General features: G+C 37.0%; 1 long non-coding RNA gene across 1 annotated transcript in view; it reads right to left on the bottom strand.

The window, feature by feature from the left end:
- Positions 1-3526: 3526 nt before the first annotated feature.
- LOC121499413 overlaps positions 3527-11764 on the bottom strand; it is a 51948-nt gene continuing 43710 nt past the window's right edge. Inside the window, exon 4 of the long non-coding RNA XR_005990115.1 lies at positions 3527-7912. This is a non-coding gene — a long non-coding RNA (uncharacterized LOC121499413). The remainder of the gene's footprint in view (positions 7913-11764) is intronic.

Raw genomic sequence — 11764 nt, 5'->3', positions numbered from 1 at the left:
GATCTATAGGTGTCCCTCCATAATACTTTGATTGCCACCCGCCCCCTCCCATGTGTATGGCTAACCTGGAGAGAAGAAATCCACAGTACTACCCCACATGGGCCCTTTATAGCAATGTCAGCATATTTCCTACAGTATGACTAAACTGAGTTGCTTCCACTCTGGAAACTAAGTACTTCCAAGATATAAGATGAAAAATATTAAAATAATAAAGAAAGTAAAAGGCATTCACATGGACTCAAGGACGTTCAAGTAAATACAGTTGTGAATACAAAGTCATTTAATTCAAAACCAAACATGCCTGGAGATTGCATCTCTGCTTCAGCTTGTACCTGGTGAGCCCTTGATTTGCACAATATAAGATTCCTTGAATAGCGTCTCTTACATAGTAGGTGACTAACGAATATTATTTAATGAATGATGGATGACTCTGCTATGTGAGCAATATTGGTAAGTAAGTAAATCTCCATTTGTGAAACTTCTTATGCATTTCTAATCCCTAAGAAACTGGGTGTATAAGACTGGTATAGAAAACATGCCAGCTAGAAAAATAAATGTGAAAGGGAAGTCAAGGGGAAAAGGTGGCAGAAGCATCCAGAAAATTATATAAAGACAAAATTGATTAATTCTCTTCTGTCGCTTGGCACCATATTTCTGGAGTAAAGTTTTCTTCATTCAGCAGCAGTTCATTTGAACCCCCTGAGCCCAGTCTGAGCCATCAGAAGGTGGGAAAGTGTCACATATGGGCATGGAGAGAATTTATTTCCTCCACGAACGGGCAAACACAGACACAATTGCTTGGAACAGCTAGCGGTGGCTCAGGACCACAGTAGGAAGGATTCCTAAAGAAACACAGGTGACCATGACAGGCTTCAGGTGGGTGGGATGTAATTTTACTCCTTGCAGTGGGCGTGAACAGGAAGAAGGCACCAGCTTTAACTTGTAAGGCTCACTGCAGCTAAATCAGGCCTGTTCAGTTCAAAGGAATGCGTTAATTTTCTATTCACTGAATTCTGCATGCCTCATGAATTGTTTATGATTTATTTTTATTTGCTCAATCTCTTCTGAGCTATATCATCTCAAACTCCTACTGATCAATAGACAGTCCTGACCGATGAGCTTCCATTCATTTCAGTCTTTTCAGGAAAAGCACACCTGTAACCTGCTCAGTGGGTGCTCACCCCTGGTGAGGGTGTGGGGGGGTTCCTCCTCTCATAAAAATGTCCTTGCAGGACACCATCCTCATTGCTTAGCGCAACGGCGGCGTACTCTCCGGTTGAATCTTTGAAGGAGATCAGTATTATGCTGGTAAATGTTTGACAACAATAACAACAACGCCCAGGTGAAGGTGGGACCCTGGTTTGCAGCATTTGTTCATTTCTGTGGCATGAACACATCCACCACAACCTGTGTCATGTTACCAGTATAACCTGTTTCATGTTACCAGTATGAAGCCACTGAACCCAGAGTTGGAGAGAGACATGCACAGCTGACTCTCAGGAGCTGGTATGAGCCAACTTTACATTTGTTGTTAGTCATTTTCTGGGTCCTTCTGGAAACCTACTCTCATGTGGCCTCTGAGGTCAGACAGCTAAATTTCTCTTAAGACTGTAGACCTAGGAAGGACTCCTGGTGGGTTTTCTTACCTACAGAACCCCCACAGAATTCATCTATGTTTGGAAAACCTTCCGGCAAGAGGCCTCTCTCGTGCTGCTATTGAAAAATTAGCACCGTAGGCTGTCAGGCCCACCTCGCAGCATCCTTAATATCTCCTTCTTTGTAGTGTCCCATCTCTGCCACTCCACTGCCACCTTCCTGTCTGCCAGTCCCACAGATATTTGCCAGGAACTCTGAGTTGTGAGCTACATGGCATTCTTGTTATTCACAAGAATTGTTATAAAGTGAAAAGAAGGAATCAGAGAGCTCCTTTCTCCCTCCTGCCTCTTCTGGGCTGCTGTTAACAGTGATATTAATTTTTTTTAATATATAGAGAGTGCACAAGCATGGTGTGGGGGTAGGGGCAGAGAGAGGGAGACTCGTAAGCAGGGCTGGATCTCATGACCCTGAGATCATGACCTGAGCTGAAATCAAGAGTTGGATGCTTAGCTGACTGAGCCACCCAGGCACCCCTACAGTAGTATTTCTAAAGCTAACTTACCTTTTTGTAGTACATCTTTTTTTTTTAATGTCATTTCTCTATCCTTGTTGCTGTCATCTGCTGATTTCCAGGAAAGGCAACAAACTTTCCTGATGAGTTAAGTACCAGGTGGACAAGATTTTTCCCGCCTCTTCCCTTGTAATTATTCTCATGAGTTTCAACAACCACTTGCTTTTATTTATATGCACACTCTGGCTTCTCATTCTCATATATTAGTTATTCTAGTCAAAATGAATCATTTGATTTTTTTTTTATCATAGTCACGCTTTATTCTCTCCCAGCTCCATAGCTATGGCAGTTGTCTTTCATTTGGCCCCTATCCCAATCCATTTTCTACCTTGAGCTGTGCTCCAGGGAGCTGTTCCTGGAGAAGTCACCTAACTACCTTGCTCCTTTGCTTCATGTTGGGACCAGTAATGGGTATCACATCAGGAGATGGAGAGTGGGAGGGAATGGGTTCGGGAGTTTTTCTTCCTGTTGTTGTCTTCCTGCTTGAACATCATGGCTCTTGCAGTGATTATGCCCCTCCCAGACTACAGCTCTGTGAGGTGGTCCTTCCTCCATGGCTCCAGTCTTCAGCAACTCCTAAAACTTTCCTCCTCCTCCTCCACCACCTTCTTCTTCTTCTTCTTCTTCTTCTTCTTCTTCTTCTTCTTCTTCTTCTTCTTCTCCTCCTCCTCCTCCTTCCTCTTCCTCTTCTTTCTCCTCTCTCTTCCTCTTCCTCTTCTTCCTCTCCCTCTTCTTCCTCTTCCTCCTCTTCCACTTCACCTCCTCCTCCTTTTTCTTCTTCTTTTAAGTATAGTTCACATGCAATGTCACATTAGTTTCAGGTATACAACTTAGTGATTTGTTAAGTTTATACATTATGCTATTTGACCACAAGCATAGCTACCATCTGTCTTGTAACATTGCCATTATAATATTATGGACTGTATTCCTTATGTTGTGCCTTTTATTCCCCTGACTTATTCATTCCAAAACCAGAAGCCTGTAAGGTGTAATCTCTCATGTGTTATGTGTTATGTGTCCCCAGACCCTCAACATCTGTATGTGTCCCCAGGCCCTCAACATCTTTGTCCATCCCTTAAGCCTACTTATACTTATATTTATATTTATATACTACGTATATAAATAGTCCCTGGAATCAGTCACTAAAAGCCTTTCCAGAACTTCATGGGACTGTGCCTTAAAGTCCCCACTATTATAGAACCGCGGCTAATATCAATTTTTCCATCTGCCAAATCTCCATGACAGCATTCTCTCCATTGGAAAATGTTACTCACCTTTAAGATCCAAATGCTACTTGCTATATAAAATAATATTGTCATGTATTTCCCAGTAGAAAGCAAAATCCCTTTCAGAGTTCTCAAGGTTTTTATCTACAAATCTCTTGATATACATAATTAACCAAGAAAACAAAACAAATACTTATCATATCTCTGTCACATTTAAAGATGGAATGTAGGTATAAACCTCCTAAAGTACCAGTTCAATGTTTTTCAGTAAGTACCATTTGTTAAATGCGTGAACAAGTTATTTCTCTACCCCTTATATTTCACCTAGTTGATCTTAACTTTTAACAAATAATCTTGTGAGAGTTAACTTTATGCTGTGTTTTCTATTCTTCCTCTCAAACACACACACACAAACACACACAGAGTATGTGCCCCTTGTAGAGTTCCACCAATCACTTCTATAAGATTGAGTCCTAAACTTATGTTTTTGTGTGTGTGTCAGATTTCCATTTCTAACTGCCAATTTATCATCACTGGATATAGGCATCACTACTTTACCCTCCCATATCCTATGCTGATATAATGATCTTTTTAAAAATACCTCCTTGGCATGATTTCCACACTTCTGAAAATCACCTATATCTTTCTATAACACAAAATAAGACACTTGAAATCATCCTGAAATGCAGTTTCTCCTACTTCTCGATCCTACCTCTGCAAATTCCCTTGAATTACAAAAATGTTTTCTATCAGTTTTCCAATTGCCTTAATTCATTCCCCATTTATTTGTACAAAAATCATTACTACATACTAAAAAGTCTTCAAATTCCCCATGTTTTCCCCCATTACAATATACAGAGCTGTGCTATTGGAGAGCAAGTTCATCACCTTTATTTTATAGACAGAGCAATGGGGCAAAGAAGGGGCAAATAACTCACTTTACCTCACACATCTGAGTGGTGTGAAAAAGCTGGAATAAAAGCCTGTCTCATGATACCTACCATGGCATTTCCCCACTATCTCGAGATTCAGTCTTTATCTTCCTGCTAGATTCATGCTAATGAGGATCAGTAATCTATTCACATGATTTGAGAATACGTAATGCTCCCTTGAAGATGATCAGAATCGTATTTGCTTCTCTTTCCATTCCCATGATCCTAGTTAACTCACCTATTTAGGATAGTCCAGGCTGTTGAGCCCACATATCCACTTACTCATTTTTTTAAAAGATTGATTGGTTGGTTGATTGATTGATTGATTGATTTTAGATAGAGAGTGAGAGAAAGTATAGAGCAGGGGTTGGGGCAGAGGAAGAGAGAGAGAGAATCTCAAGCAAACTCCCCACTGAGCATGGAGCCAAATGTGGGGTTTGATCTCACAACCCATGAGATCGTGATGTGAGCTGAAACCAAGAATTAGACGTTTAATTGACCGAGCCCCCAGATGTCCCATCTACTTATTCATTTTAATATATTAGTCTTCACTCTAGTTACTTGAGATGCATATCCATAAATACAGTTGGATATAACTCTGAGTCTGAGTAATAGTGATACCATGAAGTTGTGGTACAGAACTTCCCTCCTCCAATAAACAAAAGTAAAAATAGAACAACCCTGCCAAGAATTTTCCAGCATTAGAAAGAACTACAGAATAATTATAAACTTCAAAAAGTTATGACTGGTGAAAGGACAGAAAATTCTGGTCTATTGGCCAGGCTGACAGGATTCCCAAGCTTGCTTCAACCCCAGAAAGCAGCACGGAAGATATGAGAAACTGCAGAAATCCTGCAACTTCTGCATATTCTCTTACTTGAAAAGGAGTGGGCTAAAGAGATGGGTAGATATCCCTGGGAAAATCAAGATAAAATATTGTGAAAATGCTCTACAAACCACATCTGGACCTTAGCAGAAGCAGAAAGGGCTCCTGATTCTCTTGCTCCAGCATGTAGTGCTAAGTCAGGGGAGTGAGCCAAAGACCTCAAGAGTTGAATGCATGCCAAGCTGGGTGGAATGGAGTATAATAGAGGACATCTGCTGAGATATCAGCAATAAGAGTGAACTCAGGACCTCAGCTCGGACTGCAGCTGGCCTCAGCTGTGCTTGCCCCTTCTCCACATCCTGCTCTTGGTGCCCGCTAACTCAGAAGGGAAGTCAGATGATTCCAGACAAGGTAGGGATGATATCCAGGAAAAAAATCACACAAACTATTTCAGAGAAAAACTAAAATCTGAACAAAGGTGGAGGAAGAAAATAAATGATTTCAGAGCCATGAAACCATTACAGTAAAAAAAAAAAAAACCCCAAATCAATCAAAATATGTAAGTGGAGGAAGACATTGAGTTTAAAAGATAGCACAAATGATTCAATGGAAAGAATATATAGTTTATGAAATAAAAGAAATAAAAGCAGATTCTCTGCTGGTACTTTAATCTCTTGAATAATCCAATGAGAACTGGATTTAGTAACCCAAGGAAAACACAATAATATAATAAAAGAGAGAAGGAGAAGAATGGAGATATAAAGAAAAAAAACTAAGATAAAACAAAATCAGTACAGATAAATTAGAAGCAGCAAAAAGCAAAAAATTATCATGTAAATCAGGCTTTATACTGAATGAAACTAAAGAGACAACAAGTTTAAAATACATACTTAGGAAGGCAATAGATATGGAAACTTATGGAAACTCTTAGTCCATCCACCATAAGGGTGATTGATATTGCTCAAGTAGACTCTGGCAAATAGGACAGAAAATAATCAGAGATATCATATAGGAAAATTCACCTAAAGTAAATAGATGATAGAGCATTGCATATACTAAGGAAAATCAATACAAAGCTGGTGATATAAAAACACATTTAGTTAAGTTACTGAATAAAGCTTCCCTTAAGTTTTTGGGAAGAAAAAGCAAGGAACATACATGTGGAAGAAATTTGTCTCAGAATAAAAACTCAAGTTTCCAAAACAAGGTAACAAAATCTCCGTTGGACCAAGTTAATGTGTTATTCATATATAAAAACAAACAAACAAAAAGCATTTCATATATGAAATAATAGGTTTGAGGAAACTTAGGAGCAATGAAATTTTATCGAAGTTGAAGTTTCTTTACTGAAGAAAATGCAACCGGAGAAGAAGTGACTTAAAATAAAAAACACAGAAACTATGAAGCCATGATAACAGGACAGGAGTTCAAATCTTAATTCACCTAAATATAACTATAAGATAAAACAGCTGAGTAAATGTTATTATACCAGATATAAGCCATTAAAAATTAAGTATTATAGAGGCAATAAACTCAGAAGAAAGGAGACATAGAGGTTACTAATTACCTCATCTATCTCAGAAGGAGTTAATCAGTGATGGTGACTAAACTTAAAATATGTAAATTAAATATATCTATGCTGACTGAAATGTATTGATGGTTTTAATCAATTTTTTTTCCTGAAACTTAGAGGTGTCTTTTAGTATGTATTACCTCTTACAATGGAAAAACTGAAGTTCTATAATTTTTTCATTTACGTTAGTTGCTTTACTGGTCACTAAATTCACATCAACATTACCAGCTGCTATTTTATAATAACATTTATCCAAGTATTCTATCTTAAAATTATTTTTGCCTCTTCCTCTCCTCATCTATCTACTTTTTTTAATCTATATTTTCCTTTCAATGTCTACAGAAAGACTGTTTAAATAATTAAGAGTAATAATGTCCATTTTAAGTAATTTATTTTTACAATCTTACTTGTTTTGGTGTGGCCAGATTTAGGTTGAATGTGAAACATCGCTTTAAACAATCATGGCATCAATTTAAACTTTTTCAAGAAATTAATCATTAAAGCTATTATTATTATTATTATTACTATTATTTTAAGTAGGCTCCATGTCCAGTATGGAACCCCATGTGGGGCTTGAACCCATAATCCCGAGATCGAGACATGAGCTGAAATCAAGAGTCAGACGCTTAACCTACTGAGCCACCCAGGCACCTGAATCATTGAACTTGTTTTTGAAAGTCCGTAGGAAATCAGTGGGAAGACCAGGTTACAAAAGACTGGCCTTTTACTGTGCAGTAATGGACAAAAGGAATCAGCTTTAAGGAGCCTCCTGAGGCAATTCAAAAATACTGGGATTTGCAGCTACCTCATTTATTACTTCCAGAATTTTTTTTTTCCTTTTTCACTCATTATTTTTTTAACTCTCACATCTATTTGTCATCAAGGCTAATTGTTTAGCTCACTACCTACCTATTGGCTGTAGGATTACAATATTGTCTAAGAAAAAATTGAAGAAGAAAACAAAATAAATGAAGGTTGGTACGGATTGGGGGAGTAAGTGAATACTCATCTGTGTTAGTCAGGATAAAGTAGGTGCTGCTTTAATCCCAGAATCTCAAGACAGTGCAACAAAGTCCAATGAAGTCAGGGAGCTCATCTACCAGCAGCTGTCTTCAAGCTGTTGACTCAGAAAGCCAGACTGGTACCATCTTGTCACTCTGCCATCTTGACAGATGATCCCAACAATCACTGAAATAAAGCAAGAGAGAATGGAGAGAACTTGTGCTTGCACTTTTTGCCTATTGACCTAAAAGTAAAAACAACAGTTTATTTATAATTTATTGTCCAGGACTAGCTCATGGCCCTGTCCTAACTGCAAGAGAGCCTGGGAACACGGTATTCCTATGTATTCAGGAAGAGGACAATAAAGCAGAATTCAGGGAATGATTAATATTACCACTTTCACATGACCTGAAACTGAAACAGTTATGAAGTTAAACAATAATGATCTGAGAAATTAAAAGAAGTGAGAAATAATTATTATTGCATTTACATAATAAGACATGCTATGTTCATGAGTTGGAAGAATTAATACTGTTAAGATGGAAATACTGCTCAAATCTATCTGCACATTCATTTAACATGGTCCCTTACACAATCCAAGATGATTAATTGCAGAAACTGAAAATATGATTCTAAAATTACCATATACCGCATACAAATATTAAATCAAAATGGATCAAGACATAAGTATAACAGCTGAAACTATAAACTCTTAAAAGAAAACATAGCCACATTTGTCCTCTTGAATGAAGCAATGGTTTCTTAGATATAACATCAAAAGTACAAATAAAACAAAAACATATAAGTTACAACAAGAAAGGCAGATGTCAAACATAATTGAAATTTAAAATAATTTGTACATCAAAAGACATTATCAAGAGATTGAAAAGTCAATCCATATAACATGAGAAAATATTTGCAAATCATATATCTCATAAGGGTCTGATATTCAGAAATATATAAAGAACACAAACAACAAAAATACACAATCCAATTTTTTAAATGGGGAAATGATTTTAATAGACTTCTGTCCAAAGAGGATGTACAAATGACCAAAACACATGACAAGATGATCAACATCATTAGTAATTAGGAAAATGCAAGCCAAAACCATAATGAAATACCATTTCACTCCTACTAGGATGGCTACAATCAGAAACACAGACAATAGTAAGGGTGTGGAGTAATTGGAATCCTCATACACTGTTGATGGGATGATAAAATTGTAAACATATAAGCATACATCTATAGAAAAATTTGTACATGAATGGTGTTATATTCACTCGTAGGAAGACACAAACTACCAAAACTGACCAAGCATTATTTATAATTGCTTAAAAATAGAAACAACCAAATATGGATTGAGAAATGGATAAACATAGTTGGTATATACCATACAATGAAATATTCAGCCACAAAGAGAAATAAAGTACTGATGCCTCACACTACATGGGTGAACCTTGAAAACATTATGCTACACGAGAAAAAGGCAAACACATAAGGCTACAGATTCTATCTGATGTAAAATGTCAAGAATGGGCACATATGTAGAAACATAAAGTAGATTGTTTTCCGGGGATTGGGGCAGGAGAGAAAGAAAGTATCTGCACATAAGTAAGAGGTTTTCTTTGGGATGATGAAATGTTCTGGAATGAATATCCTTGACGGTTGTACAACTGTTTGAACATACTAAAAACTATTGCTTAAACTGGACATTTTTAAGTAGGCTCCACATCCAGTGTGGAGGGCTTAGATTCATGGCTCTGAGATCCAGAATCACATGCTCTAACAGCCAAGCCAGCCAAGTGCCCCAGAATCGTACATTTTAAATGAGTGATTTAATCGTACATGAATTGTATCGGACTAAAATATCGTGTAAGAAAAAAAAATTAAGAAGCCAAATTGTTGGTAGAGAAAATAAAGTTACAGGATGAAATAGACTCTAACCCCACCTATTGAATATGTATGCTGATCTGTTTTCAGGTTTATATATAAAAATGTATAGAGAAAGGACTGGAGTAATATAAAAATAATTGTATTGGGGAGATTTCAATGTGGGGGACTTTTTATTGTCTCTGTATTTTGCATCCTTTGAATGTAACAAGAATATATTTATATATTATGTAAAACTAAACAAAAGAAAATGAATGAAGTTAGAAAGTATGAGAGACAAACACTATTATATTCCATCTTCAATGCCCAGTTCCATTTCCTCTGTTATATGAAGTCTTCCTCAACCTTTTACTGATTTGTCTTACCTGCACTCTTGCAACCCACACATTATGTGCTAAGTATCTTAGTACCTAATCAGATATTTAAATAATTCAGCTACATGTGCAAATACTGGCTACACTGTAAAGCACAGTAAAAATATCATGGCAGCATGTTGGACAGCCTTTTGGCCCAATCCGTGTGAAATTAAGGATAGCAAAGCCAAAATTGGAGGTATACAGTCAGAAGCTGGATAAAGCTTGCCCTGGATGCCAAAAGAAGTCCTTAAAATAGTAGCCATGTCAGAGATCTGAGATTGCATATTCTGGATTTTTACATAAAGAAACACCTTAAATCTAGCATTTTCTGAACAAATTGATTTCAAGTGAGCAGTGTTTGGTAAGCAAGCAAGCAAGCAACTGTAGAAGTTCCAGAGTCCACATAAAAAATGTCCTTCCAGTCTTGGAAGCAAACAAGCAACAAAATAAAACGCACAAGACTTAAGAGAATAGGTGCACCTCATCATGGTCTTAAAGGTTAAGTTCTTATATAGTATTGCTTTTATCTCTGCATTCATACTATTTCCTACATGTTGGCCTCAAGTCCCCAATAAGACTTCAAGAGTGCCATCCACTGTGATTTAGAAAGAATGCTTGTATTTATCCTACAACTTCTAACATTTATGAGATTGAGCACCTGATAGATTTTGTTAATTTAATTGATAAAATGACCAGTTACACAGTTCTTGACAAGTGAAAATTCATTTTCCAAAAATATTAAGGGTCTGTTTTGACCAAACCCAAAATAACAAACTGAATGGTCACAGTCATCAAATAAAACATGGAGAACTAATTTCACAGGGTTCATAATAAATCTGACATGAAGAATAAAATAGAGAATGGAGTTCATTTGACAGTCTCAGACAGCCAGAATCTCAGAAGGGAGTCAGACTGGACTCTTAAAAATACTAAGAATCCCTCTGCCTAGCCTTTACTAATATGACTGTGTTTGTTATTAATGTTCTATTGGTAGCAGATAATATGTATTGAAGGTGTATGCCAGGAGCATGGAGCTAAACATTTTTATGTATATTATCTCATTTGATAATCATGATAATCCTATGCAGTAGGTGCTATAATCACACATATTGTACAGATGAGAAAATTGGAACTGAGTATAAAGAACTGTCCATGCCCACACAGATAGTTGGTAGTGAAGATATGATTTCATTTCACTTCAAGCCTAACTCCCAAATTCATGTTCTTTACTAATAATAGCGTTCTCATTAGCTATACCAAAAATTGAATATTGAATATTCAATTGAATATTTGAGTATTACCAAGAATTCAGGATTCCCATGCTATCCTGCCATGGTAGTTTGTTTCTCAAAGGAAACCTATGTCCTCAAAGGAACTGTATGTCCTGAGGACTAAGTCAGTTAGCTAGAGGTTTAGTCTCCAATCCTAATAAAATATTTGCTGAACTAGTCTTGGTTCTGTGATGACCCTACTTATAGAGACTCGTTTGACCAAAGTGGCCTCCTTTTTCCTTTCTTCCTGATTCCAGCCACTTGCTATGCCAAATGCTGAAGAAGCCTAAGTCTAGAGGAAATGACCAACTGAGAGCAAGCCCATCAGAAACTCATGTTTTCTCTCTTGTTTTCCTTCATTTCCTCCTTTTTGCCCTTCTCCGTTGGTGACTGTATTAAATAGGTCTCATGATTAAAAATATATTCTAACACATAGAATGTGTGTTAGAAATCAATATGTTAGGAATGAGCAAGAATATGTTAGAAATGAGCAAGACAGTTTGCCCTTAAGAGGTTTT

Source organism: Vulpes lagopus, chromosome 10, assembly GCF_018345385.1.
Source record: "Vulpes lagopus strain Blue_001 chromosome 10, ASM1834538v1, whole genome shotgun sequence".
NCBI classification, from domain to species: domain Eukaryota; kingdom Metazoa; phylum Chordata; class Mammalia; order Carnivora; family Canidae; genus Vulpes; species Vulpes lagopus.
This window is presented reverse-complemented; position numbering and strand designations above follow the sequence as displayed.